This window comes from Panthera uncia, chromosome A2, assembly GCF_023721935.1.
Source record: "Panthera uncia isolate 11264 chromosome A2, Puncia_PCG_1.0, whole genome shotgun sequence".
NCBI lineage: Eukaryota > Metazoa > Chordata > Mammalia > Carnivora > Felidae > Panthera > Panthera uncia.
In genome coordinates this window covers 4,828,967-4,854,812 of record NC_064816.1, presented here as the reverse complement: position 1 = coordinate 4,854,812, position 25,846 = coordinate 4,828,967, and the positions used below count along the sequence as shown (strand labels likewise).

The 25,846-nt window shown below is 42.7% G+C and overlaps 3 long non-coding RNA genes across 3 annotated transcripts in view; 2 read left to right on the top strand and 1 right to left on the bottom strand.

Moving 5' to 3' along the window:
* Nucleotides 1-1,454: 1,454 nt before the first annotated feature.
* On the top strand, nucleotides 1,455-14,207 carry LOC125928941 (uncharacterized). Its single transcript, XR_007459775.1, has 4 exons — nucleotides 1,455-1,677; nucleotides 9,582-9,709; nucleotides 11,534-11,649; nucleotides 13,307-14,207. It is a non-coding gene; the product is annotated as an uncharacterized LOC125928941 (long non-coding RNA).
* On the bottom strand, nucleotides 5,557-18,735 carry LOC125928939 (uncharacterized). The gene is made up of 5 exons (XR_007459774.1): nucleotides 18,418-18,735; nucleotides 14,710-14,786; nucleotides 11,498-11,672; nucleotides 8,599-8,686; nucleotides 5,557-6,928 (listed from the first exon to the last, which is right to left on the bottom strand). It is a non-coding gene; the product is annotated as an uncharacterized LOC125928939 (long non-coding RNA).
* Nucleotides 18,736-18,816: 81 nt separating this feature from the next.
* The window catches only part of LOC125928938 (uncharacterized), a 39,276-nt gene continuing 32,246 nt past the window's right edge, over nucleotides 18,817-25,846 (top strand). The window contains exon 1 of the long non-coding RNA XR_007459773.1: nucleotides 18,817-19,222. This is a non-coding gene — a long non-coding RNA (uncharacterized LOC125928938). The remainder of the gene's footprint in view (nucleotides 19,223-25,846) is intronic.

Sequence of the window (25,846 nt, the reverse complement as noted above, 5' to 3'; positions counted from 1 at the left end):
TGCTTTACAGATAGTTCCTCCAATTTTATAGGTGGTCTTTTCACACTCTTGATAGTGTCGTTTGTACAAAAGCTCTCAATTTTGATGAAGTCCTAGTTATCTATTTTTTGTTGTTGTTGCTTGTCCTTTTGTTGTCATATCTAAGATGTAAGCAAATATTTGTATAAGGTGTGAAGGAGGGGGTCTAACTTCATCTTTTTATTACTTATTTTTATTTTTGTTTTTTTAAATTTTATTTTAGAGAGGGAAAGAGAGCGCAAGCGGGGGAGGGGGCAGAGGGAGAGAGAGCAAAACAAAGAATCTTAAGCAGACTCCATGCTCAGTGCAGAGCCTGATGCGGGGCTTGATCCCATGACCCTGGGATCATGACCTGAGCTAGAATCAAGAGTTGGAAGCTCAACTGACTGAGCCACTCAGTCTTCTCTCCCTTCATCCTTTTGAATGTAGGTATCCAGTTGTGTTTGTACCTCTTTTTTTTTTTACAGCTTTATTGAGATGAAATTGACAAACAGCAGTGTGTAAGTATAAGGTATACAGTATGTTGATTTGATACACATATATACTGCAAAATGATGACCAAAATAAGGTTAGTGAACAGCTCCATCAACTCATATAATTATTTTTTCTGGTATGTCGTGACGATATTAGAGAGTCACTCTCTCAGCAACTTCAAAGTATATAATACAGTATTGTCAACTGTAGTCTCCATGCTCGACGTTAGATTCCCAGAAGTTATTCATCCTTCCCAAAGTTTGTACCCTTTGGCCCAAAGGGTACAATGAGGAGTCATTTCCCTACTCTCAACCCCTGGGAACCACCATTCCATCCTGTTTCTATGAAATTGACTTAAAAAAAGGTTTCACATATAAGTAATACCATTCAGTATTTATCCTTCTCTGTCTGCCTTATTTCCCTTAGCAAAATGCCCTCCAGGTTCATCCATGCTGTCACAAATGGCAGGATTACATTTTTTATGGCTAAGTAATGTTCTATTATATGTATATATATTCACACCACCTCTTCTATATCCATTCATCCATAGGAGGACTTTTAGGTTATCTCCATATCTTGGCTATTGTGAATAAGACTTCAATGAACAGGATAACTTTTCAAGATATTTATTTCAATTCTGTTAAGGCCTAGTTAATGATTTTGGGGCAGATAGCATTTAACTTCTCACTGACAACATGTCCAGACACTGGACAAAGTTTGACTTTATTGAGCACCAGGGACCACACTCCTACCTCCTTGAAATTCTGCTGATCCAAGGGACGGACTTCACCTTGGATTCTGTATGTTCCCAAACAAGTATGTAGGGACAAAAGGAGCATGGCCATCCCCCAGAGTGGCCAGTGTTTCCTGCAAATCTTCTCTTTCTGCACTTTATTCTAGACTGTGAAAGCCCAACCACCCATTGACTTCATTCAGCTTATTTTGTTCCAGAGTCTATTTGCTGGGGCTGCAAAGATGAGCCAGTCACAGTCACTACCCTCACCAATACCACTGTCAAGCAAGACCACTAAAGTGTTTCCTCCTTCCTTTACCCTTTTTAGATGAAGCAGGTCCATGAAGATGGGCTGTATGTTTTGATCAAAGAAGATGCAACCCCTTGAGTTACTCCAGGCACAAGACTGTGTCTTTTAGGCTGGATTTCCCCCACCCCAAAATGCTGTGGAGGTAAATGGTCATTTCCTTTCTATCTCTGTCTCTCTCTTCCCATTTCCCCAAAGATACAGGGACCCATCCTTTTTTCCTGTACTTCAACACTAGCCTCCAAAACACATCTAGAAAATTAGCACCTAGGCTGAAACACTATGGAGCCTAAATCCCACTTGCTTAGGCTCTCACACCAATAGTGTGATTCAGTGGTAACTCCTGAGGTCACCCTTTTCCCTGAGACCCATTCTCAGCCCGTCCTTTGTTTATTAGAGGGTGCCAATGGGATTTCCTGGGGGACCCTCTCAGGCTGGGAAGAAACATTTTGAAATGTTTTCTGTATTAAGTATCAGGAATAAGAGATTTTAGTAGAATTAAACTTTTGTGTGTATATGTGAGAATGTTTACTCTCTGGGTGTTTTGTTTTTCACTTACATATAAAATAATGACATTATTGGATAAGAAATACATAACTGCTTCACATGAAAGTTTTTTATAGCATGAAGACTTGGGAAGAAAATGTCATATGTATGAGCACGGAATAAAGAGCTAACTAAATGGCTTATATTCAAATTTTAGCTCCACCCCTTAGTAGGTATGGGACTTTGGGTCACTTACATACCTTGTTTTTGCCTTGATTCTCCCTCTGTCAATTAACTGGTGATTTAAAAATTTTTAAAAAAAGTTTATTTACTTTTGAGAGAGAGAGAGAGAGAGAGAGAGAGAGAGAGAGAGAGAGATCGTTAGCATTGGAGGGGCAGAGAGAGAGGGAGACACAGAATCTGAAGCAGGCTCCAGGCTCCGAGTGGTCAGCACAGAGCCCAATGCAGGACTCGAACTCACGCACCGCGAGATCACGATCTGAGCCCAAGTCAGAGGCTTAACCAACTGAGTCACCCAGGTGCCCCTGGTAATTTGTTTTAATGTTTATTTGTTTTTGAGAGAGAGAGAGGAGAGAGAGAAAGAGAGAGAGAGGGAGAGAGAGAATGAAAACGCATGGGCATGGGGGGAGGGGCAGAAGGGAACAGAGGGTCCAAGGTGGGCTCCATGCTGACAGCAGAGAACCTGATATGGGGCTCCAATCTGTGAACCCACGAACCTAGAGATCATGACTTGAGCCAAAGTCCAATGCTTAACCAACTGAGCCACCCAGGCGCCCCTGTCAAATGGTGATCTTAAGAGTAGATGGAATGTAAGGTTATTTAGGGTATTAAAGGAATTGATGTTTGAAAATGCTTGGGACACATGACATATCACAAGGTCTGTACCCATGTATCACAAATAAATTAAATACATATATTCTTCCTACACTTTAAGCTCCTGAAACATGTGACTGGCACTCTGCATGAGCACATGTGTAGAGAGACTCCATAACAGTGATGAGTAAACAGATGGGACTACGTTGTTGCACGTATTGCAAATACTCTAATCTGCGCCTAACCATGCATCTCAGACCAACTTATTTAGATTGGCAGGAGCCTTTTCAGTGTTTTGAGGGCAAAGCTTAGGATTTCTAAGTTCTTCAGGCGGGGAGGGAGGGGACTTATGGGTGGGAGTGGAGATGGTTGTCAGGCTTGGCTGAGCCTTTTCTGGAGCAAGGGGAGGAGCTCTGGACTGAAGACAGAACCTGCATGAGTCCAAGTGTTAGAAGACAAGGCAAGGAGATACTGTTGCTCAGATGCAACAGTCAAAGAAGAGGAGACATTGGGTGTTCATTTCACTAACTGGGTCTCCTATTTGGAAGACCCTGGGCTCTCATCTTGGAATGACTGGCTTGACTTTGGAAACTCAACCTTTATCTTTGGAAAGTATACGTGTGCACAATATTTTAAAATACTATCCCATTATTCTACAAGAAGTAGAATCCTGTGTTCTACTTCTTTTATTTCCCCTTGTGCTCTTTCCTATGAGGTTGTCAGGTTTTTGAGCAAGGTTACAAATGGTGCCAGTACCACTCACATACCTAGATGTTCATAGCAAACACACTCCCAAGTCAAGGACTCCCCTTGTCCTACTTTGCAAATGTATCTTCGTCACAGCCTGGAAGACCAGGTTTAGATTTAGAATTCTAGATTCTACAGGGGTGCCAGGGTGGCTCAGTGGGTTAAGCATCCGACTTCGGCTCAGGTCATGATCTCACAGTTCGTGAGCTCAAGCGCCGCGTCAGGCTCTGTGCTGACAGCTCAGAGCCTGGAGCCTGCTTCGGATTCTGTGTCTCCCTCTCTCTGTACTCCTCCCCCACTCATACTCTGTCTCTTGGTCTCTCCCTCAAAAACAAACAAACAAACAAACAAACAAACAAACAAAAAGAATTCTAGATTCCCCAGCAAGTATACCAGAATGTATTGGCACAGGGAGACTTGACCCACACCAGCCCCTTTCTTTCTACCTCTGTCTCCATCCTGCATCATGAGAGACCTTGAACACATGGAGGTGGATGTCGCAGGCTGCACGTTCAAGTTCTGTGCAAACCCTTGTTAGGAGCCAACACTGGATGCTCCTTGGACCCAAGCATGCAAACACCACTAACATTGAAGGTGGGCACTCACAGAGGTTGAGCTTTGGAGATGTTCCTGTGGTCTCAGGAAAGGGGAAGAGTTTGGGGACAGAATGAGGTCTTGGGGGGATCCTTCATGTGTTGTCACATGGGGCAGAACCAGCGGATTTGTTAGCAAGGTCTGATGTGATTGGTTGGAGCTACAAGGGCATCTTAGATTAGCAGCCTCTTGACATTTGAGAAATTCTGATGGACATTTGGGGTTGATCCCAGGCCAATTTAGAGAGTGTGCCTGTGTAATTGTGTTACAAATTGTGTATGTGAGTGAGCGAGAGCAAATGCTGGTACTTTGAGTTTGTGTGTGCATGCACACATGTACTGGCAGGAGGGTGGGTGGATGGCACTCTCTAGGGGCTGGTAGAACTTCCTTTCCTTTGGGAAATCAACCCTACCCACTCTTGTGGGCTCGGCTATCCTTGGCTTTATCTAGCCAAGCCCAACAGAAATATGACAACTGCTACGCTACGTGTCATTTCCAATTTTTAAGCAAACACATTGGCAAAAATAAACACAAGGTGATCAAGCACACTTTTGAAACATGTTTAGCTCAAGAAACCCAGTGTTATCACTTGAATTATAATCCACACCAAAGTGATGAGTAAGATATGTTATAACTTGTCTTCGTTCAGAGCTTTGAAATCCAGTGTGTGGTCAGATACAGTGTATCTGATTCCAAACTTAAATTTGATCAGATACATTTGATCTGTATGTAGATATGAAAAGATTTACTGTTATAAGACTCAGAGCTAAATTTCCCACACTTAGTGTATAATCTTTCAAATAGCTAAATCAAATATTAGTATTTGCAGTAACTCTAACTGTACTTAAACTTGGAATCAAATTTAAAAGTCCTGTCCTCTTCATTGCTGAGGAACATCCCCTGTGAAGGATGGGTCACCATTTGAATATCCATCCATTTACCCTGAGGGACCCTGGAGTCACATCCTCTGTTGTGAATAAGCTGCTGTTACCCTTGGCATTCGGTGCTTTTATGAACATATGTTTTCATTTCAAGTATCTCAGAATGGGAAAGGTGGGGTGAACGGCAAGTGTATAATAAATGAAGGAAGAAACTACACACCATTTTCCTTGAGTGGTTGTTCTAGTTTGCATTCCCACAAGGAACGGGCTGGGGTTCCAGCTGCTGTATACCGCCCCCAGAGTGTCCTCCTTAGGGTCATAAGGGCTGGATTGTAGTATCTCACAGTGGATTTCACTTGCATTGGCCTCAGGTGGAGTGACGTTGGACAGCTTTTCAACTGCTTTTCTTGGTGCAATGTCTGTTGAATTCTTTCCTGTATTTTCCCTCTGGGTCTCCCTCCCTCCCTCACCCCCCCCCCAGCTATTAGGAAATGTTCTCTATTCTGTATATTAGTAGTGCTTTGTGATGAATGAGATTTGTAATATTTTCTCCCCAAACTGTAGGTTGTCGTTTTTTTTTTTGTTTTTTTTTTGTTTTTTTTTTTTTTTTTTTTTTTTTTGCTTTTCTGTTTTTTTTTTTTGTTTTTTCACAACAGCTTCTGTTGCAGAACAAAGGTTTGGGGGAGAGTCCCCAGTATCTGCGTCTGTGGTGTCCCCAAGTGCAGGTGATGTGGGGTCCTGTACACCCTGTAAAAGAGGCAGGCGGCTGCTGTTCCTGAAGGGCGTGTGCCAATTCTTGACCGAGGGGTGGATGCTCGGGGGCAATCCCTTTGGAAGAGTCATCTGCAGGCCTGGGAGGGTGGTCTGCGATGGGTCACACCGCAGGTTCTGGGCCCCCGACTCGCCGAGGGAGGCAGAGGTCTGCGCGCAAAGCGGGGCCAGAGCCCCAGGCCCCGGAACGCGCATCCTTGGACTGGGCAGCTGGCGGCAGCCCCGGGGGGTGCGGGGCTGGAGAGAGGCTGGAGGACCGGGGTGCTCAGGGCAGAGGGGGCGATCCCCGGGAAGTGGTTGGCTGAGGGTCCCGACCGGGGGAGGGGCTGGTGGCCTTGGGGAGCCTCGCACTCCTCTTCTGCACTGCTTTCTGGGCTGAGACGGATCCCTCTCCAATATTGATTCCCCTCCCGTATTGACCTGACGGAGCCCCTAGGCACCCCCACATGCCCCGTTCGCCTGGGGAGAAAAGCTGAGTCCTCGGCCCCCGGGGGAGGCTCAAAGGGGTGGTGGCTGGGGAAGGAGCTGCCAGCCAAGCCACCCTCCCCCAGCAGCCCTGGGAGCGAGCACCTGCGCTCTGCAGTAACTCCCACAGCCACCTGGAGCCACCGCTCCTGGAAATCCCTGGGGCCTGGATGTGGGGCGCCAGTGTCCAGGGGGCCTTGCCTGCGTGGTCCTGGAGCAGCCGTCAATCCCCACCTGGGACCCGCGGTCCTGGGGCTGTTCCCGAGGGGCTGTGGCTCAGCGTCGCACTTCTGAGATCGTTCTTACTCTTCAATCCCAGTAATTCGTGCGTTCTTATGGCTGGAGTTGAGTGGGTGCAGACGCCTGGGAGAATGTCCGTCCCCGCGGACGCACGTTCGATTAGTTTCTAGCCGGGCGCTGCTCAGCCTCCAGCCGCTGGGACCCAACCAGAGCTTGTGGGTTGCGGACGCAGTGCTGGGGACGTGTGTCTACCTGAAACAGCACAGGTGTGCGTACGGCTTCACTGGGTCCTGCTGGTTTTCCAAAGCGGTTCTGCTAATTTAGATTCTCACTCTCCCTGCAGGAATGATCTGACTGTCCCCGATAAGCCCGGGCAGCCTGTAGGATTTTACGGTTTTTCATTTCAGTGAATGTGGGTCTCATGGACTTTTATTAGCATTTCCTTGAAACTAAACAGGTTTTTGTTTTGTTTTGTTTTTTTTTAACATGTTAACTCTGTATTTGTTTATCCTTTTTTCATGGGGTTCCTAGCTCTAGGATTTTTGAGCCGTTTTTCTAGTGGGTGTTCAGTTTTATTTTTTATTGGACAGAATTATTTACATAATTCGGCTTGATGTACTTCACCAGATGTACATAATGCCAATTTCTTCTCTCGCCCAGGTTGTCCACTACCCGTCCCCCGCCCCCCGTCTTACTGGTGAATTTTGATGAACTTATTTAAGCTTATGATTCAAGTTGTATTTTTCCGCTTCAAAATGAAAACATTTCTCCTCATTGTGAAACTGCTCTGCTCTCTTTTCGAAGTTAAGTATTATGTTTATGGTAGAACGAAAATGAAGGATTTAAATAATTAAGAAGGAATTGATTCCTTCTAGCAAAACGCAAGATTACTAAACCAGAAGACGGTTCAAGAGCAAATATCCCAACAAAACTACAGGGTGAATGATATTAGTAAGCTCAGGACAGAGTTAAAAGAAAAGCAAGATCAGGAGAGCAGAGAGATCATGGGGAAGGATGAGGTCAGAAGCGAGGACCCACAGTCTGTTCCACGTTGATGAAAGGTATCACCCCACGGATGTAATTAAGTCAACATCACATAAGCAAAGTCAATTACACAGGAGATGCCATTGTCTAAAAACAGATTTTAGAGAAGGCAGAGGCCAAATAAACAAGAAAAAGGCTAACTGGTAGTATTGAAACAAAACTTAAATAAGATCGATATCAACAGAGTACCATTTTAAAAATGCTAAAGAAGGGAGCATGGGTGGCTCAGTGGGTTAAGTGTCCAACTTCTCCTCAGGTCATGATCTCATGGTTCGTGGGTTCGAGTCCCGCATCGGGCTCTGTGCTGACAGCTCGGAGCCTGGAGCCTGCTTCAGATTCTGTGTCTCCCTCTCTCTCTTCCCCTCCCCCGCTCATGCTCTGTCTCTCTCTCTCTTAAAAATAAATAAACATTAAAAAATTTTTTAAGATGTCTTAAGAAAAACTTTAAAAAATGAAACATTTCATTGTTAGCACACTTGAATTAGAAAAAAATACTAGAGTGAGTTCTTTAATCCAAACAAGTGGAATTCCAGATTGAAAACCAGGATTGCAGGAAGGAACAAAGAGAAGGAAAGGATAATTTATAATTACAAATAAATTTAAAAATTTTTTTAATGTTTATTTACTTTTGAGAGAGAGAGAGATCATGACCTGAGTCCAAGTCGAATGCTTAACCGACTGAGTCACCCAGGCACCCCCAAATGAACTTTGCTTTATGAGGCAATTCTGGAAATCTCTCTTGGAGATTAAAATATATACTGTAGTGGGATTCTCACACAGAGTCGTGATCCCGAGTCTTTTCTTTCCAGGAAGCAACTTTATTCATGCCAGAACAACTCAGTTGGGTTCGTACCCAAAGAACTCAGCTCCAAACACCACATGGTCATGGCATAATTTTGTTCTACATTTTTTACTTCTGTGTCTCCCATATATGGTAACACACAAACATGTAGTCTGATTAAGTGGTCTCATGTTACAAGGTCATGAGGGATGTTGTTACTTACACATATAACCAGGTTGCCTTGACGTGTTTGTTTGCTTGTTTTTCTTTCCTTAGGGAGGGGACCCTACCACAATGCAGGATTAAGGTGCCTGAGAACAGCAAAACAAAGTCAGAAAGCTTAAAAATGTAATGGGAAGGGTTGGAAGGTATTAGCATTTGGGGAAGGTGGTAAAAGTAATTATATTAGACTATATTAAATAAAGGAATCATAATTAATCATTAAGCACATAAAGATTTATATATGATTGCAACTGGTAAGTTTATTAAAGGAACAATATAATAATAAAAGAGTTAAATCAAACTCAGTAAAATGAAGAGAGTGAAGGAACATTAACTATTTAGGTCAAAGGGTAGGGAAAGTGTAAGGTGGTTGAAATACTCTCAAATTTACTGGCAATAAGATGAATTATAAATGCACAAATTATTAATTTATTTTTAATGTCTTTGTGATATATTCCATAGAATTGTTAATAAATATTTTGGACATACCTTTACCGAGAAACATTTAAACAGTTTCTAATTTTTTCCTAATAAAACATAAGTTGTATGAAAATTTTTATACATAGAAACTTCCATTTCTGTTTTTATGGACTGTATCCATAGTGGGAGGAAACAGGAAACATTAAAATGTGGACAGAAACCACAAGATACAAATGCACCTCACACACAAATGTATTTAATGATTTCATCTACAACAGCTGACAATGTCAATAGCCCCACATCTGTGTGTATGTGTGTGTGTATGTTTAAGGTTTATTTATTATGTAAGTAATCTCTGCACCCAATGTGGGGCTCAAACTCACAACCCCAAGATCAAGAGTCGAATGCCCCTCCAAGTGGGCCAGCTGGGAAACCCAATATTTGTGTCTTTGTATAAAAAGATTTTGCAACTGCTCAACTCCAGTTGATAGGAGACAGGATGTTGCTTCTCCATTATCCACTCATTGGATTATCTACTCCCTTCCTCCATAAAATGGGCCTCAGGCTCAGAGGCAGAAGTCACACATTTTCCAGCAAGCCATGGGTTCTCACATCAGGAGTGGAGGCATCAGGACAACTTGGCAGCCATGGAGGAAACTGTACCCATCTGTTCTCCAGACCAGCCCGTTCTGGTGAGTGTGGAGTCCATATTGTTGACACGAGTGCCCATTGGTATACCAATCCTTGTTTTTTTTTTTTTAATGTTTATTTATTTTTGAGAAAGAGAGACAGATGGTGAGTGGGGGGTGGGGCAGAGAAAGAGGGAGACACAGAATCCAAAGCAGGCTCCAGGCTCTGAGCTGTCAGCACAGAGCCCTATGCAGCGTTTGAAGTCACAAACTGCCAGATCATGACCTGAGCTGGAGTCCTACGCTCAACCAACTGAGCCACCCAGGAGCCCTGGTGCACTTCTCCTTCCGTGAAACCTCTTTAAGTGAGCTGACAGGAGATTTTAAAGGAAGAAGATATCTTAATTGAAATCTGTTTCTTAGGTGTTCACTTTTTAAAAGTTTATTTATTTTAAAGTTGGGGAGTGGGGGCAGAGAGAGAAAGAGAGAGAATCCCAAGCAGGCTCTGTGCAGTGAGCATAGAGCCAGCTTGGGGCTTGGTTTGGGGCTCGATCCCACAAACCATGAGATCATGACCTGAGTTGAAACCAAGAGTCAGAGGCTTAACCAACTGAGCCACCTAGGCATCCCTCAGATGTTAATGTTTTTTAAGTAATGTTCAAGGTGTTGCATTATTACTGTTTAGTATATGAAGTTTTCTTGGGAAAATAGGCTTAGATGTGTTTGTTTGGTGGTTTTGTTTTAACCAACAATATCACCAGGAAGTGGAAGTAGCCTTTTGTCCTCCACTGTTTACATTGTTCCCCTCTCTGGAAAATTCTTTACCCACATGTGCTTGGTCTTTTTTTCTTTTCTTTTTAATTCAATTCTTTGCTCAAATATGTCCTCAGTTAGTCCCACCTTAATCTCTTCATCAATAATTGTAGTTAATTTCTGGGGTGCCTGGGTGGCTCAGTGGGTTAAGCGTACGACTTCAGCTCAGGTCATGATCTCAAGGTTTGTGGGTTCGAGCCCCGCGTCAGGCTCTGTGCTGACAGCTCAGAGCCCGGAACCTGCTTGGGCTTCTGTGTCTCCCTCTCTGTCTGTCCCTCCCCCACTCACATTCTGTGTGTGTCTCTCAAAAGTAAATAAACATTAAAAAATTAAAAAAATAATTGTAGTTAATTTCTTTGTCCTGTTATCCCTCCCTACTTTCCTCCTCCACCCCTCTCTCTACGTCTGTATCAGCCTGTTTACCACAGTAGTTAATTATACCTGACATGATATTAGATACTCATTATTCTGTGTATTAACTCTTTCCTCTTACTGAGATTAAAATAAATGGGGGTGGGGTGGGGTGGGCAGTGATTTTTGTTAAGTTAAATTCTGGTTTTAGTGCACAACTTGGCATATATTAGGTGCTCTATAAATGGGAAGATCAAACAATTTTTCCTCTAAACTGGTACCTCTTGAGTATTGAAAGGGGTGGTATAATAATAATTATGGCAGGACAAAAGGAATGAAATGAGATTTGTGGCTTCCCTTTAAAAATAAATGATAGGTTTAAAAGGAAAGGCATATTGATTAGGTTTGCAGTTTAAACAGATTATTGTGATTAGAGTCTTATATAGCACTCCTCCCATGTCCCCAGGGGACACGTTCCAAGACCCTCATTGGATACCTGAAACCATAGAGAGTATTGAATCCTATATATGTTTTTTTCCTATGCATACTTATGATAAAGTTTAATTTATAAAGTAGACACAGTAAGAGATTAACAACAATAATAAAATAGAATAATTATAAAAATATACTGTAATAAAGTTATGTGAATGTAGTCTCTCTCAGAGTACATAACTGTACGATACTCACCTTATTGTGATGATGTGAGATTGATCAAATGCCTAGGTGATGAGGTGGAGTGAGGTGAGTGCTGGTAGGCACTGTGATGTAGCCTGAGACCACAACTGATGCATCAGAAGGAAGACCGTTCCTTCTGGACCTTGGACCACAGTTGACCTCAGGTAACTGAAACCTGAAATGGTGGCTAAGGGGAATTGCTATAATAAATTCCAGAGAGAAAGGATTAAAAAATCTCGGACAGTGATGATTTAGTGCAGTATGCCACAAGAGAGATACGTCATTGCAATTGTGGTGGAGTGAATTTATTTAAAAAGTGTAGAAAGTATTTTTTTGAGTTTGAATAATTTCTTTCCGTAAATAAATCCAAGTGCCTTCAATGGCGAAACAGTAAGTGGTTATGGATGTAACCACTGCACATGTGTAATTAAACATTAAAGTACACATCACTTTGCCGAGTATCCAGTTTGTAGAAAAGCAATATGAAAGAAATAGTAATACATATACAAGTAAATGCTGAAAAAAATCAACACAGAAAATGTAATTTTGGTTGCTGGATCAGGAAAGGTCACCGGGGATGTGGGATTTTATAAGAAACTGAAAGTGCTCAAGAATTATTCGGAAGTTGAGTCTTTAGGTAAATTCAGGAGGGCGGATATATGGTTTATTGTTAAAAGTGTGTGGTGTGGCCAGAATGACACTCAGGTTTACACAGGACATTAGTACTAGCAAGTGGGTTTGGGGACACTGAGATAGCAGTGAATTTTTGGGGGGAATTGGTTGGTTCAACTTCGGAAACGGTCACTGTTCGTGGAGTCATCAGTATCATTACTGATGAGGTGATTGGGAGAGTGGGTATTGGGTATCAGGGTCAGAGTCAGATCTGCACTGACTCTATGGGCATTTCTAGTTCCATTAATGGTATTTAGAAGCCAGGGAAAGGGACGAATGGCCTAGACAGGGGTGCGGATGTGTAACAAATGTGAGAGCAGGATTGACCTCTAAGAAGCATTGATTGTTGTGTTAAGTCAGAAAGAGGAGCTGACATTAACAGGGAGGAGCACGGAGAATGTTCTTGCCAGAACCTTGAAAAATGGTTTTATAATGGAGGTCTTTGTGCAAACAAACAAAAACGTGTGATGGGAATATGTTGTTTCTGGTTATCTATTCATGAACAGGAGGTTAGTTGAGTGACGATGGGGTTTGAGTGTGCAAGTGAGAATGAGTGAGTATCTAAGGGTTGGGAGGGGCAAGACCTCACTGAGGATGAGGCACTAGAGGTAGGAGAACCAGGTTGTTGTGTGTCCTAGACCCCAGTTAAGAGATACTGCAAGCCGGAAGCCTTGGGATACTAAGAAACCTGTGATCCCTGTGTCCAAATGACGGTGGGTTGAGGGGAACCAGCATGCCTGTGGTTGACATTGACAAGTGTGGTAAGATGGGCACATCCTACAGGGAAGGTGGTGGAGAAGAAAGGGTCTGGAGTTGGCACTGGGTAATGACCTCAAGCTTTCTGTCCTTGACTCACATCTCTTTGATATCATCCCAGGAACTGTTCTCGCACCAGCAGCATCACCATCACCTGGGAACCCTTAGACATGCAGATTCTTGGCCCCACCCCAGACCTACTTGGCTTGAGGTCCAGAAATCTTGAGTGTTAACCACCCTCCAGATGATGGTGATACAACGGTGCCATTCGAGACACCTTTCTCTGTGGATAAAGGAGGGTGGAAGATACAGATGAGTGGAGACCATTCTTTGTGGTTGGTGGCCTTCATCCCCCATCTTATTCAAATTTCCTGTTTCATTTTGTTTTCAAAGGGGAAGCTCAAAAGAAACATGATGGCCCGGACTTCAGAGAAGAAAAGACAAGTCCATTTAGCTGAGTCCAAGCAGAGGTGTCGTGAAAGGGCTGCACTTCCTATAAGGCGGACCAGCTGCATTTTTGAGAGGCCGGTCACAAGGATAACTTCTCATCCTGGCAATGAGACCAGGTACAATCAATGGGACAGAACCTTGGAGAAGCCCCAGCAAATCTGTGCATACAGGAGACTGCAGGGCCTCCAGGCCTGCAGCAGCGATGGGGAGATGTTAAGTACTTTGGACTTTACAAATACCTTACAGGTAGTTGCGCTGGGTGGTGTGGGTGGTGCTGGGTCTCTACCTGGCAGACCTGAGTTCTGCACAGCGCCATCTTCGGTCCCCGGGGTGGGTTTCTGTCCCCCACCACCCGTCTACAGACAACCGGTAACACTCGGAGATATCTGGAGACAGACTCAGAATGTGAGAAAAGCAAGAGACAGGCTGGCTGAGGCCTTGGGGGCAGACAGGCTTGCCAGGGAGGCAGAGAGAGTCAGAAGCCAAGAGGGACGTTCTGACAACTAGAGGAAAAGTAGGAGAAGATTGTGTGAAAGGGTCGAGTGGGGTGGCCCTGGGGAGGGTACTCGCCAGTGAGGCACGTTCCGCTTTCTGTTGCATTGTCAACCCTGTTTCTCGCTCCCTGCCACCATGCTTTGTTATAGTAAGACGGCTCTTTATTAAACTCTTTTGGGACACAAAGACATGAAATAGTGGGTGGTTTGGTGGGTAAGAGATTGGATTTCATGTGATAAGAGAGAAGACAAAGCTTTGCCAGCAGGCTCAGTGCCTTTGCTCTGGATGAAACTTGTCTGCCTCACAGCATAGGACGTGCTGGAATGATCCAATAAACACTTCATTTTATTTATGGACAATTCATTCGGTCAACAAACGTTGTAATTATTTGTGCCGAACAAATACTTGGTGGAATATTACAGAAGTCAGAGGGGGAGACCTTCTCACTAGGGTCAGGAAGGAAAAGAAGGATCCAGCATTTTCTGGACTTCCTTACACTTTTGATAGAGTAGTTTTGGCAGAGGCGGGGGAGGAAGGCTGATTTCAGAGGGTCAAGGACAGGAACACAAAAGGATAGAGAGTGAGAGGAGGCGGACAGGCATGTCTTGTGCCTCCTACAACAGGCTCTGGATTTAACTTAGTGAAAGTTCCCTCCCAGAGCAAGCAGCTTTGTGGTAGAGGCTCATTCCGGCACAGGACTGGGGCAGATATGACTCTTCAGGATGAGCTAATCTTCTTATCCAATGTCCTGGGGTAGGAGGACATCTCATGGCCCCACCCTAGCCCAGTAGGATCCAGGCACAGGGCCCTATATGGCACAGGAGTTGGAGCTGGAGTACACAGGGTCTTACCTGCCAGATACGGAGTTCTGGGAGTCAGAGTTGAGTGAGGTCACAGAGGAGGAGTGCCTGCCTGGGTTTGAGTCCACCTGGGAGGAGAGCACAGTAGGGGTGGGTGTGGGGGTTGGCAGGGAAAGACCTTCCCCCACTCATTAAAAAAAATTTTTTTAATGTTTATTTTTTTTTGAGATAGAAACAAAGTGAGAGCGGGGGAAGGCAGAGAGAGGGAGACACAATCTGAAGCAGGGTCCAGGCTCTGAGCTGTCAGCACAGAGCCCAATGCGGGGCTCAAACTCACGAACCGTGAGATCATGACCTGAGCCGAAGTCAGACACTTAACCAACTGAGCCACCTAGGTACCCCTGCCCCCCCTCATTTGTATTCTGCATGTATCTGTGTCTGGACATAATCTACTCTATTCCCATTAACAGCTGATTTCTTCCCTCATTGAATCTTCCCATTTGTATATTCTGTTAAATTGTTTTATCTTGATTTTAGTTGGGTTTTCTCCTCCATGCATTTAAATCATTCCCAGCCGGTTCCCAGATGTAGGCTATGATTCCAGGGAGTTATACTGAAAAATGAAGGTGTTCCTTTCCAACCGGGACCTGGCAGAATGGCTCCCACAAAGAAGGGTAGCGAGAAGGGCCATTCTGCCATCAAGGAGGCAGGGTCCAGAGAACACAGCAACATTCACAAGTGTGTTCGTGGAGTGGGTTTCCAGAAGTGTGCCCTCTGGCACTCAAAGAGATCTGGACATTTGCCACGAAGGAGATGGAAACTCCAGATGTGAGCTGAACAAAGCTGCCTGGGCCAAAGGAAGAAGGAATGTTCCATCCTGTATCTGTGTGTGGCAGTCCGGAATACATAATGAGGATGAAGATTCACCAGACCAGCTCTATATGTTGGTTACCTGTGTGCCTGTCACCACTCACAAAAATCTCCAGACAGTTAATATGGATGATAGTCAGTGATTGTCAAATAAAGGTGTAAAACTGCCAAAAAAAAGTGTTCAGATTGATAACTGGGGACCTGGAAAGTTTACATGATGGCATCGGGCATGGTCACTGATCTCCAGGACATCCGTGTGATAAGCCAGGTGATAATTAGGATTTTAAAGACAACGTACTATCAGCTTTTGATAGTTTGAGTGGGCATAAATGGGGGAGTCCTACAGTCGATTCATGGTTTATCAACAGCTGAGAATCATTCCTTGCCCCTTCCAGCTCCTGGCGGTGCCTACAGTCTCCAGCTTCTGGCGATAGTATCACTCCAGTCTCTGTTCCTCTATGTCTCTGTGTCTTCTCTTCCTACAAGAACACCAGTCGTTGCATATAGGGCCCACTCTAAATCCAGCCTGAGTGCAATGTGCTATCTGCCACTTCTGGAAGCTTTTTGGCCAGGCTAGGCTTCTTTTCTCCATCCTTGGCTCTCTCCTCCCTGACCTCAGCTCCCTCTTTCTCTCCTTGTCACTTCTGGACTCTGTAAGGCCACAGTTTCTCTCTGATTTTTCACTGCTTTGGTTCAACCCTCTCTGTCTCACTCTGCCACACCACAGGCATGGCTCATACCATTTTGGCTTGTTGCGTTTCATTTTTTTCTTATTTCAAAGAGGTGAAGGATCTGTAATACTGAAAAGTATAAAACACAGAAGGAAATGGAAGAAGACATACATAAACCGAAAGATATCCTGTGTTCATAGATTATGAGATAGTTAATTAAAGAGCCCGTTCTGCCCAAAGCCATCTACAGATTTAATGCAATTTCTATCCAAATCCCAATGGCATTTTTCACAGATAGAAAAAACAACTTTAAAATTCATATGGACCTACAAAATATCCCAAATAGCTAAAGCAATTCTGAGCAAAGAGAAAAAAAAAAAAGCTGGAGGCATCACACTTTCTGATTTCAAATTGTATTAAAAAAATATAGTGTTCAAAGCATTATGGTACTGGCATAAAAACAGACACACCAATAGAACAGAGAGTCCCCAAATCAACCCATACATATAGTCAACTAATTTTCAACAAAGTAAGAATGCACAGTGGGGAAAGGATGGTCTTGTCTTTTCTTTTTTAAAAAAAAATGAGAGAGAGAGAGAGAGCGCAGGGGAGGGGCAGAGAGAGAGAGGGAGAGAGAGAATCCTAAGCAGGCTCTGCGCTGTCAGTGCAGAGCCTGATGCAGGGCTTGATCTCATGAATTGTGAGACCATGACCTGAGCTGAAATCAAAAGTCGGATGCTTAACTGACTGAGCCACCCAGCGGCCCTTGAAATAACTATCTGGAAGTGATATCTGAACTCCCATATTCACTGCAACATTATATTCCCAGTAGCCAAGGTATGCAAACAAAATAAGTGTCCATTAACAGATGAATAAAGAAAATGTGATTATTATATAACCTATGTATATGTACATATTTATGAATATTATTCACCCATGAGAAAGAAATATTTGCAACAACATGGATAAACCTGGAGGATATTATATTAAGTGAAATATAAAGAAAGGGTAATCACATGCACAACTTCAAGAGACCTTGCCAAACTGTCCCACCCACTAGTTGTACATGATCAGATTGCTTCCAGCCTTAAAAGCACGTGGTATTGCTTTTGACACAAAAAGCAATTCTATTGACACAGAAAGACAGATACTACAAGATCTCACTTTTATATGGAATCTCAAAAAAAACAGTCAAACATACAGTAACACAGAATACAGTCGAGTTTACCAGAGGCTGGGTTGTGGGGGGGGGGGAAGGGAAGATTTGATTAAAAGGTACAGTCTTTCAGTCATAAGATGAATAAATTCTGGAGACCTAATGTACACCAAGGTGATTATAATTAATAATTATGTATTGTGCACTTGAAATTCGCTTAGAGAGTAGATCTCAAGTGTTACCAAGAACATGATCGCTAAGTGAGGTGATGGATATATTAATTACTGGGGTAATAATTTCACAATGTAGATGTATATCAAATTGTCATTATTAGACCCCCCTCATACCTAGTCACCAGTTGGGGAATGAATAGATACTGTGGTTTCTGCAGCCAACATGCCTCCGCACAGCCACAGGAATCTACAAATATAACTGACAGAACAGTGGGGATGGAGCTTAGAAATCTAGTGTTGAATCACGCACTGGAGAGTCTATGCTGTGCACTTGCCTGTAAATAAACATATAAATCGGTAAAATTAATCCGTGGTGCATCTTGCAACAATGGACAGCCTTGTGGGAGCAAGGATTACAGCTTGGTTCGCTGTTCACATCACAATGTTTAAAATATTAAACATCACAGGGGCACCTGGGTGGCTCCGTCGGTTAGGCATCTGACTTTGGCTCAGGGCTTGATCTCGCAGTTTGTGAGTTCAAGCCCCGCATTGGGCTTTGCGCTGGTGGTGTGGAACCTGCTTGGGATTCTGCCCACCCCCACTCTGTGCCCCTTCCCCACTTGCACTCTCCTTCTCTCTCTTAAAATAAATAAATAAACTGCAACTTAAAAAAACATTAAACATCACAAATATAAATGAGTCGCTCAGAGCATTTGTTCCTGCTACCCCTTTTTCCTCTCTCAGTGCACGGAGAGATAATGTCTATCCAGAATTGTTATTCTCTTCCTTAAGCTGCCTCCTACTCTTAAGAGCCCATCACCCCATTCCACATTCTTGAATTCCTCGTGCCGCCCACCCCTGAAGTCACCCATCTCAAGGAGCTACTCACACCAGGTGATCCAGAAAGTAATTTAATTGGTTCTTTCTTCACTGATTGCCATGAATTCGCTGTTCTCCAACCTTAATGCTGTGGCTGTCACAATTAGTTGAATATTTATGTCGCCTAGGTAAATTTCAAAATGCTGTTGCCTTCCACACCCCCTTCCCTTAATCTACAGATACAACTGATCCTGCCTGGGGTCCAGACACCAGTCCTTTCCAATTTTACCAGGTAATTCTAAGGTGCTGCAAAGTCTGAGTAACCCTGAAATGAGAGAAAAGTCCTTAATCTTGTGGTTAAAAAACACTTGGAGTTCTTACAAAATAGATTCTGCTGTCCTGGCCCCTCCCACAGCCATTGTGATACACTTGGTCTGGAATGTGTCCAGGGACCCATAGCATTACAAGCACCCCAGGCGTGTTTCACATAAGTCAGGGTCCGGGACCACATTCCCCCACACAGCTAGAGGAGTGGTTTCTCATCCTTTAGACCCTTGGGGATTTGTAAATCTCCCGTGGACCAGGCTGCATCCCACATCAGCAGAGAAGTGCTGGGACCAGACCCAGCCATCAGTAGTTGTAAACTCTCCAGGTGCTTCCAATGAACATCCAGGCTGAGAACAATTAAAACAGGTCATCTGATGTTAATCACAATTAAAATGTGGTGATGCCAGATGATGACTTCGGATCCCTCCATTTCCTCTGAGGTACTGGTAACAGCAGTGGACTCTAAGCGTGAGAGGACGTATACCCAGGTTTGGGGCCAGCTTTTGGAAGGAAGAACAATTTTGGATAACAGGCTCAGCCATCAGAAAGTAAGTGCTGTGAGGGCAGGGCACAGTAGATGTTCCCCTTCCTGAAGAGAGAGTAAAGGGATCTCTGAGAAAATCCCCGAGGTAGGTGGGTTCCTGGGGCTCTCCACTCTAGTTATGTTTCCACTGGCCACTCACTGCCCCAGGATACTCACTGCCTTGAGGCCAAATTCTCTGGATTATCCTGACCAGCACAAATCCTGTCTAAGAATTCCCACCCACCTGTGGGCTCTTTCGTCTCAGGTCAAAGTGGACAGTCTCTCACAGGGTGGCTCCTCCCGTGCTCCCTTCCCCTTCAAGCTGCCTGAGGTCAGAGAGAGGAAGTCTCTCTTCACTTCCATTCTTCCTGGTTGAAGACAGCCGTTGCACCCTGTTACATCTTGGGATGGCCCCATGAGGAACTGCTTCCCAATGCTGTTTGGTAAAGCTGACAAGGCGAGCCAGATCTGTGCTTGTTACAGAAAGGAGTTTCATTTTTGCCTTTGGTATTAAGTGGTAATCGGTGTATCTGAAGTTGAGAAGGGGATGGTCACAGTGTTGGTGTTTTTGTTTGTATCTTTAAAGAAACCGGTTTGCATCATGCAGCGTGATTAGTATCGGCTGGAGGTGGAAAGACCCACTAGGTCAGTACTGGGTCAGTGTGGGAAGGATGGTCCATGTGTGAGCCAGGGGAGAGGTTGGAACCATTGGCAATTGTTCCGGGATCCACAGACTAGGCTTACTCCTACTGCTGAATTTAGGGGTTTGTAAAGGTCAAATAACAGTTGCTATGGAATACTTGCTAATAACTCTTTACTGTTTTAAAAATCTAAATTTACATTTAATATATGAAAAATGGCTACAACCTTAAAAATGTCACTCAGAATACATAATGGCACCTCAAGAGTGAAAATGTTGTAAATCAGTTTAAAAAGCACTATAAGCTATTGGGATATCTTGGGTAATGAAATTGTGTTAATAATTATGTCAGGACAACTGGAATGAGATGAGATTTAGGGCTGCCTTTCTGAAAATAATCTGAGGAAGGCAGAAATTAAGGGCTTAAAAAGAAAGTGCTCTGATTAGATTTGCATTTTAAATGGATTATTGTGGCTAGAAACATAATTGGATTACAGGGAAGGGACATTGGATTAAATCTTAGCAGTTAATTAATACAGGGCAGTAGACCACTCTGAAGATTATATCATTGTGTAATTAGAGTTAAGTGACTTTATTTGAAATGTTTTGTAATTAACTGTAGAGTTGGAATCATTTGTGCTTCAATAAATCACGTGAGCACCTACTAATACAAAGCAATAGTTGAATACCTCTATGTAAAACATTTAAAGCCCACACTAGTCTTCTCTTCAAGGTGCATCTAATTTAGTGAGAAAAAGTGTGAAAGAGATCATCATATACATATAAGTAAAAAAAAATGCACAAAAATCAGGGGAAAATGTAGTATTATAATTTTGATTGTTGGGTCAAGAAAGGACACCCTATGGAAATAATATCTTCTCTGAGATCTGAGAGATGATAAGCAATTATGGGACAGTGAGAATCTTTTGGTGAATTCAGGATGGTGACTGGCTCATCGGTATGAATGTGAGGTGGCTGGGTGTCCAGAAGGATGCTCGCATTTAGACAGGGGATCAGTACCAACAAGTGAATTTGGAAACAATGGGGGAGAACTGAGTTATCCAGGAAGGTGTTAGTTCAACTTGGGACCTGGTCACTGAATTGAATGTCGTGGACACTGATAGGGTGAATGAATGGGCAGGTGGATATTTGGGTCCCCAGGTTGAAGTCAGGTTTTGCTTTTGTTGCCTGAGCTTCGACATCCTTTCCAAAATGTCATTGACAAAACCAATGTCAAGGAAAATTTTGTTTTCTTTTTTAAAAAGTTTTTATTGAGATATAATTGACACATACTAGTTTTAGGTGTACTCCATGATACAATATTTATATACATTGCAAAATGATCACCCCAATAAGTCTAGTTAACATCTAATATTGGGGCACCTGGGTGGCTCTGTGGGTTAAGCATCTGACTCTTTTTTTTTAAATTTTTTTTAATGTTTATTTATTTCTGAGACAGAGACAGAGCATGAGTGGGGGAGGGGCAGAGAGAGAGGGGGACACAGAATCTGAAGCAGGCTCCAGGCTCTGAGCTATCAGCACAGAGCCCGATCCGGGGGCTCGAGCTCACAGACTGTGAGATCATGACCTGAGCCAAAGCCCGAAGCTCAACCTGCTGAGCCACCCAGGTGCCCCATAAGCATCTGACTGGATCTCATGGTTCCTGCCCTCAGGCTCTGGGCTGACAGCTGGAGCCTGCTTGGGATTTTGTCTCTTCCTCTCTCTCTGCCCCTCCCCCACTCACACTTTCTCTTAAAAAAATTTTTTAATGCTTTTTTCTCAGAGAGAGAAAGCGCACACATGAGTGGGGCAAGGGGCTGAGAGAGAGGGAGACCCAGAATCCGAAGCAGGCTCCAGGCTCTGAGCTGTCAGCACAGAGCTCAACGCGGGGCTCAAACCCACAAACCAGGGGATCATGACCTGAGTCGAAGTCGGATGCTTAACCGACTGAGCTACTCAGGCACCCTATGTCTCTGTCTTTATCTTTAAAAAAAAATTTTTTTTTTAAATGTTTGTTTATTTTTGAGACAGAGACAGAGCATGAGCAGGGGAGGGGCAGAAAGAATCTCTCTGTCTTTAAATAAACTTAAAAAAAATCGAATACCACAAAGTTACACTTCTTTTCTTGTGGTGAGATTTCTTCTTAGCAGCTTTCAAATACACAATACAGTATTGTTAACTATAGTCACCATGCTGAACATTTCATCCTGTGACTTATTTTATAACTGGAAGTTTGTACCTTTTGACCACCAGTATTCACTTCCCTGCCCCTCCTGAGGCCATATGGTGTTTACTTTCTCCATCTGACTTATTTCATTTAGCATAATGTACTCAAAGTCCACCTATGTTGTCACAAGTGGCAAGATTTTCTTTTATTTATGTTTTTAGGTTTATTTTTGAGCGAGAACTTGAGCAGGGGAGGGGCAGAGAGGAGGGAGAGGAAGAATCCCACGCAGGATCTATCTGCACTGTTCTCACAGAGCTGGACCTGGGGCTTGATTGAACCCACAGACTGTGAGATCATGACTTAAGCCAAAGTCAAGAGCTGGATGCCTAACTGGCTGAGCCACCCAGCTGCCACAAGATTTCCTTTTTAAAATGGCTGAAATATTCTGTTATCTATCGACTAATTGATGGATCTATGCCGCATTTTCTCTATCCATTCATCCATCCATGGACTAGATTGCTTTCCATGTCTTGGCTATTGTAAATTTCCATTTTCTGCTAAGAGTTTTATAATTTGGTACTTATACTCAATTCTTTAAGCCATTTTGACTTAATTTTTGTTAGTGGTGGGTTTGTTGTTTTATTTTATTTATTTATTTATTTATTTTTAAAAATATGATTTATTGTCAAGTTAGTTTCCATACAACACCAAGTGCCCTCCTCAATGCCCATCACCCACTTTCCCCTCTCCCCGAACCCCCATCAACCCTCAGTTTGTTCTCAGTATTTAAGAGTCTCCTATGGTTTGCCTCCCTCCCTCTCTGTAACTTTTTTTTCCTCTTCCCCTCCCCCAAGATCTTCTGTTAAGTTTCTCAAGATCCACATAAGAATGAAAACATATGGTATCTGGCTTTCTCTGCCTGACTTATTTCACTTAGCATAATACCCTCCAGTTCCATCTACGTTGCTGTAAATGCCCAGATTTCATTCTTTCTCATTGCCAAGTAGTATTCCATTGTATATATAAACCACATCTTCTTTATCCATTTGTCAGTTGATGGACATTTAGGCTCTTTCCATAATTTGACTATTGTTGAAAGTGCTGCTATAAACATTGGGGTATAGGTGCTCCTCTGCATCAGCACTCCTGTATCCCTTGGATAAATTCCTAGCAGTGCTATTGCTGGGTCATAGGGTAGATCTACTTTTAATTTTTTGAGGAACCTCCACACTATTTTCCAGAGTGGCTGCATGAGTTTGCATTCCCACCAACAGTGCAAGAGGGTTCCCATTTCTCTACATCCTTGCCAGCATCTATAGCCTCCTGATTTGTTCATTTTACCCACTCTGACCAGAGTGAGGTGGTATCTCAGTGTGGTTTTGATTTGTATTTCCCTGGTGAGGAGTGATGTTGAGCATCTTTTCATGTGTCTGTGGGCCATCTAGATGTCTTCTTTTTTCCTATTCCATCAGTTGCCTTTTAGTTTTGTTGATTGTTTCCTTTGCAGTACAGAAGCTTTTCGTCTTCATGAGGTCCCAATAGTTCATTTTTGCTTTTAATTTCCTTGCCTTTGGAGATGTGTCAAGTAAGAAATTGCTGAGGCTGAGGTCAAAGAGGTTTCTTCCTGCTTTCTCCTCTAGGGTTTTGATGGTTTCCTGTCTCACATTCAGGTCCTTCATCCATTTTGAGTTTATTTTTGTGAATGGTGTAAGAAAGTGGTCTAGTTTCATTCTGCTGCATGTTGCTGTCCAGTTCTCCCAGCACCATTTGTTCAAGAGACTGTCTTTTTTCTATTGGATATTGGATATTTTTTCCTGCTTTGTCAAAGATTAGTTGGCCATACTTTTGTGGGTCAGATTCTGGAGTCTCTATTCCAGTGTCTGTTTTTGTGCCAACCTCATACTGTCTTGATGATTACAGGTTTGTAGTAGAGGCTAAAGTCAGGGGTTGTGATGCCTCCTGCTTTGGTTTTCTTCTTCAATATTACTTTGGATATTTGGGGTCTTTTGTGGTTCCATACAAATTTTAGGATTGCTTGTTCTAGCTCTGTGATGAATGCTGGTGCAATTTTGATTGGGATTGCATTGAATGTGTAGATAGCTTTGGGTAGTTTTGACATTTTAACAATATTTATTCTCCCAATCCATGGTCATGGAATGTTTTTCCATTTCTTTGTAACTTCTTCAATTTCCTTCATAAGCTTTCTATAGTTTTCAGCATAGAGATCTTTTACATCTTTGGTTAGATTTATTTCTAGGTATTTTATGGTTCTTGGTACAATTGTGAATGGGATCAGTTTCTTTATTTGTCTTTCTGTTGCTTCATTATTGGTGTATAAGAATGCAACTGATTTCTGTATATTGATTTTTGTATACTGCGACTTTGCTGAATTCATGTATCAGTTCTAGCAGACTTTTGGTGGAGTCTGTTTGGTTTTCCATGTAGAGTATCATGTTGTCTGCAAAAAGTGAAAGTTTGACTTCATTTTTGACAATTTTGATGCCTCTTGTTTCATTTTGTTGTCTGATTGCTGATGCTAGAACTTCCAACACTATGTTAAACAACAGCAGTGAGAGTGGACATTCCTGTCGTGTTTCTGATCTCAGGGAGAGAGCTCTCAGTTTTTCCCCATTGAGGATGATATTAGCTGTGGGATTTTCATAAATGGCTTTTATGATGTTAAGTATGTTCCTTCTATCCCAACTTTCTCAGGGTTTTTATTAAGAAAGGATGCTGAATTTTGTCAAATGCTTTTTCTGCATCGATTGAGAGGATCATATGGTTCTTATCTTTTCTTTTATTAATGTGATGTATCACATTGATTGATTTGTGAATGTTGAACCAGCTCTGCAGCCCAGGAATGAATACCACTTGATCATGAATAATTCTTTTTATATGTTGTTGAATTCGATTTGCTAGTATCTTGTTGAGAATTTTTGCATCCATATTCATCAGGGATATTGGCCTGTAGTTCTCTTTTTTTGCTGGGTCTCTGTCTGGTTTAGGAATCAAAGTAATGCTGGCTTCATAGAATGAGTCTGGAAGTTGTCCTTCCCTTTCTATTTCTTGGAACAGCTTGAGAAAGATAGGTATTAACTCTGCTTTAAATATCTGGTAGAATTACCCAGGGAAGCCATCTGGTCCTGGACTCTTATTTGTTGGGAGATTTTTAATGACTGATTCAATTTCATCACTAGTTATGGGTCTGTTCAAATTTTCTATTCCCAGTTGTTTTGATATTGTGTGGGTGTTTAGGAATTTGTCCATTTCTTTCAGGTTGTCCAGTTTGTTGGCATATAATTTTTCATAGTATTCCCTGATAATTGCTTGTATTTCTGAGAGATTGGTTGTAATAACTCATTTCATTTGTGATTTTACTTTTTGGGTCCTTTCTCTTTTCTTTTTGAGAAGCCAGGCTAGAGGTTTATCAGTTTTGTTTAGTTTTTCAAAAAACCAACTCTTGGCTTCATTGTTCTGCTCTACTGCTTTTTTGGATTCTATATTGTTTATTTCTGCTCTGATCTTTATTATTTGTTTTCTTCTGCTGGGTTTGGGGTGTCTTTGCTGTTCTGCTTCTATTTCCTTTAGGTTTGCTGTTAGATTTTGTATTGGGGATTTTTCTTGTTTCTTGAGACAGGCCTGGATTGCAATGTATTTTCGTCTTAGGACTGCCTTCGCTGTATCCCAAAGCATTTGGATTGTTGTATTTTCATTTTCATATTTATTTCTTCTCTAATTGCCTGGTTGACCCATTCATTCTTCAGTAGGATGTTCATTAACCTCCATGCTTTTGGAGGTTTTCCAGACTTTTTCCTGTGGTTGATTTCAAGTTTCGTAGCCTT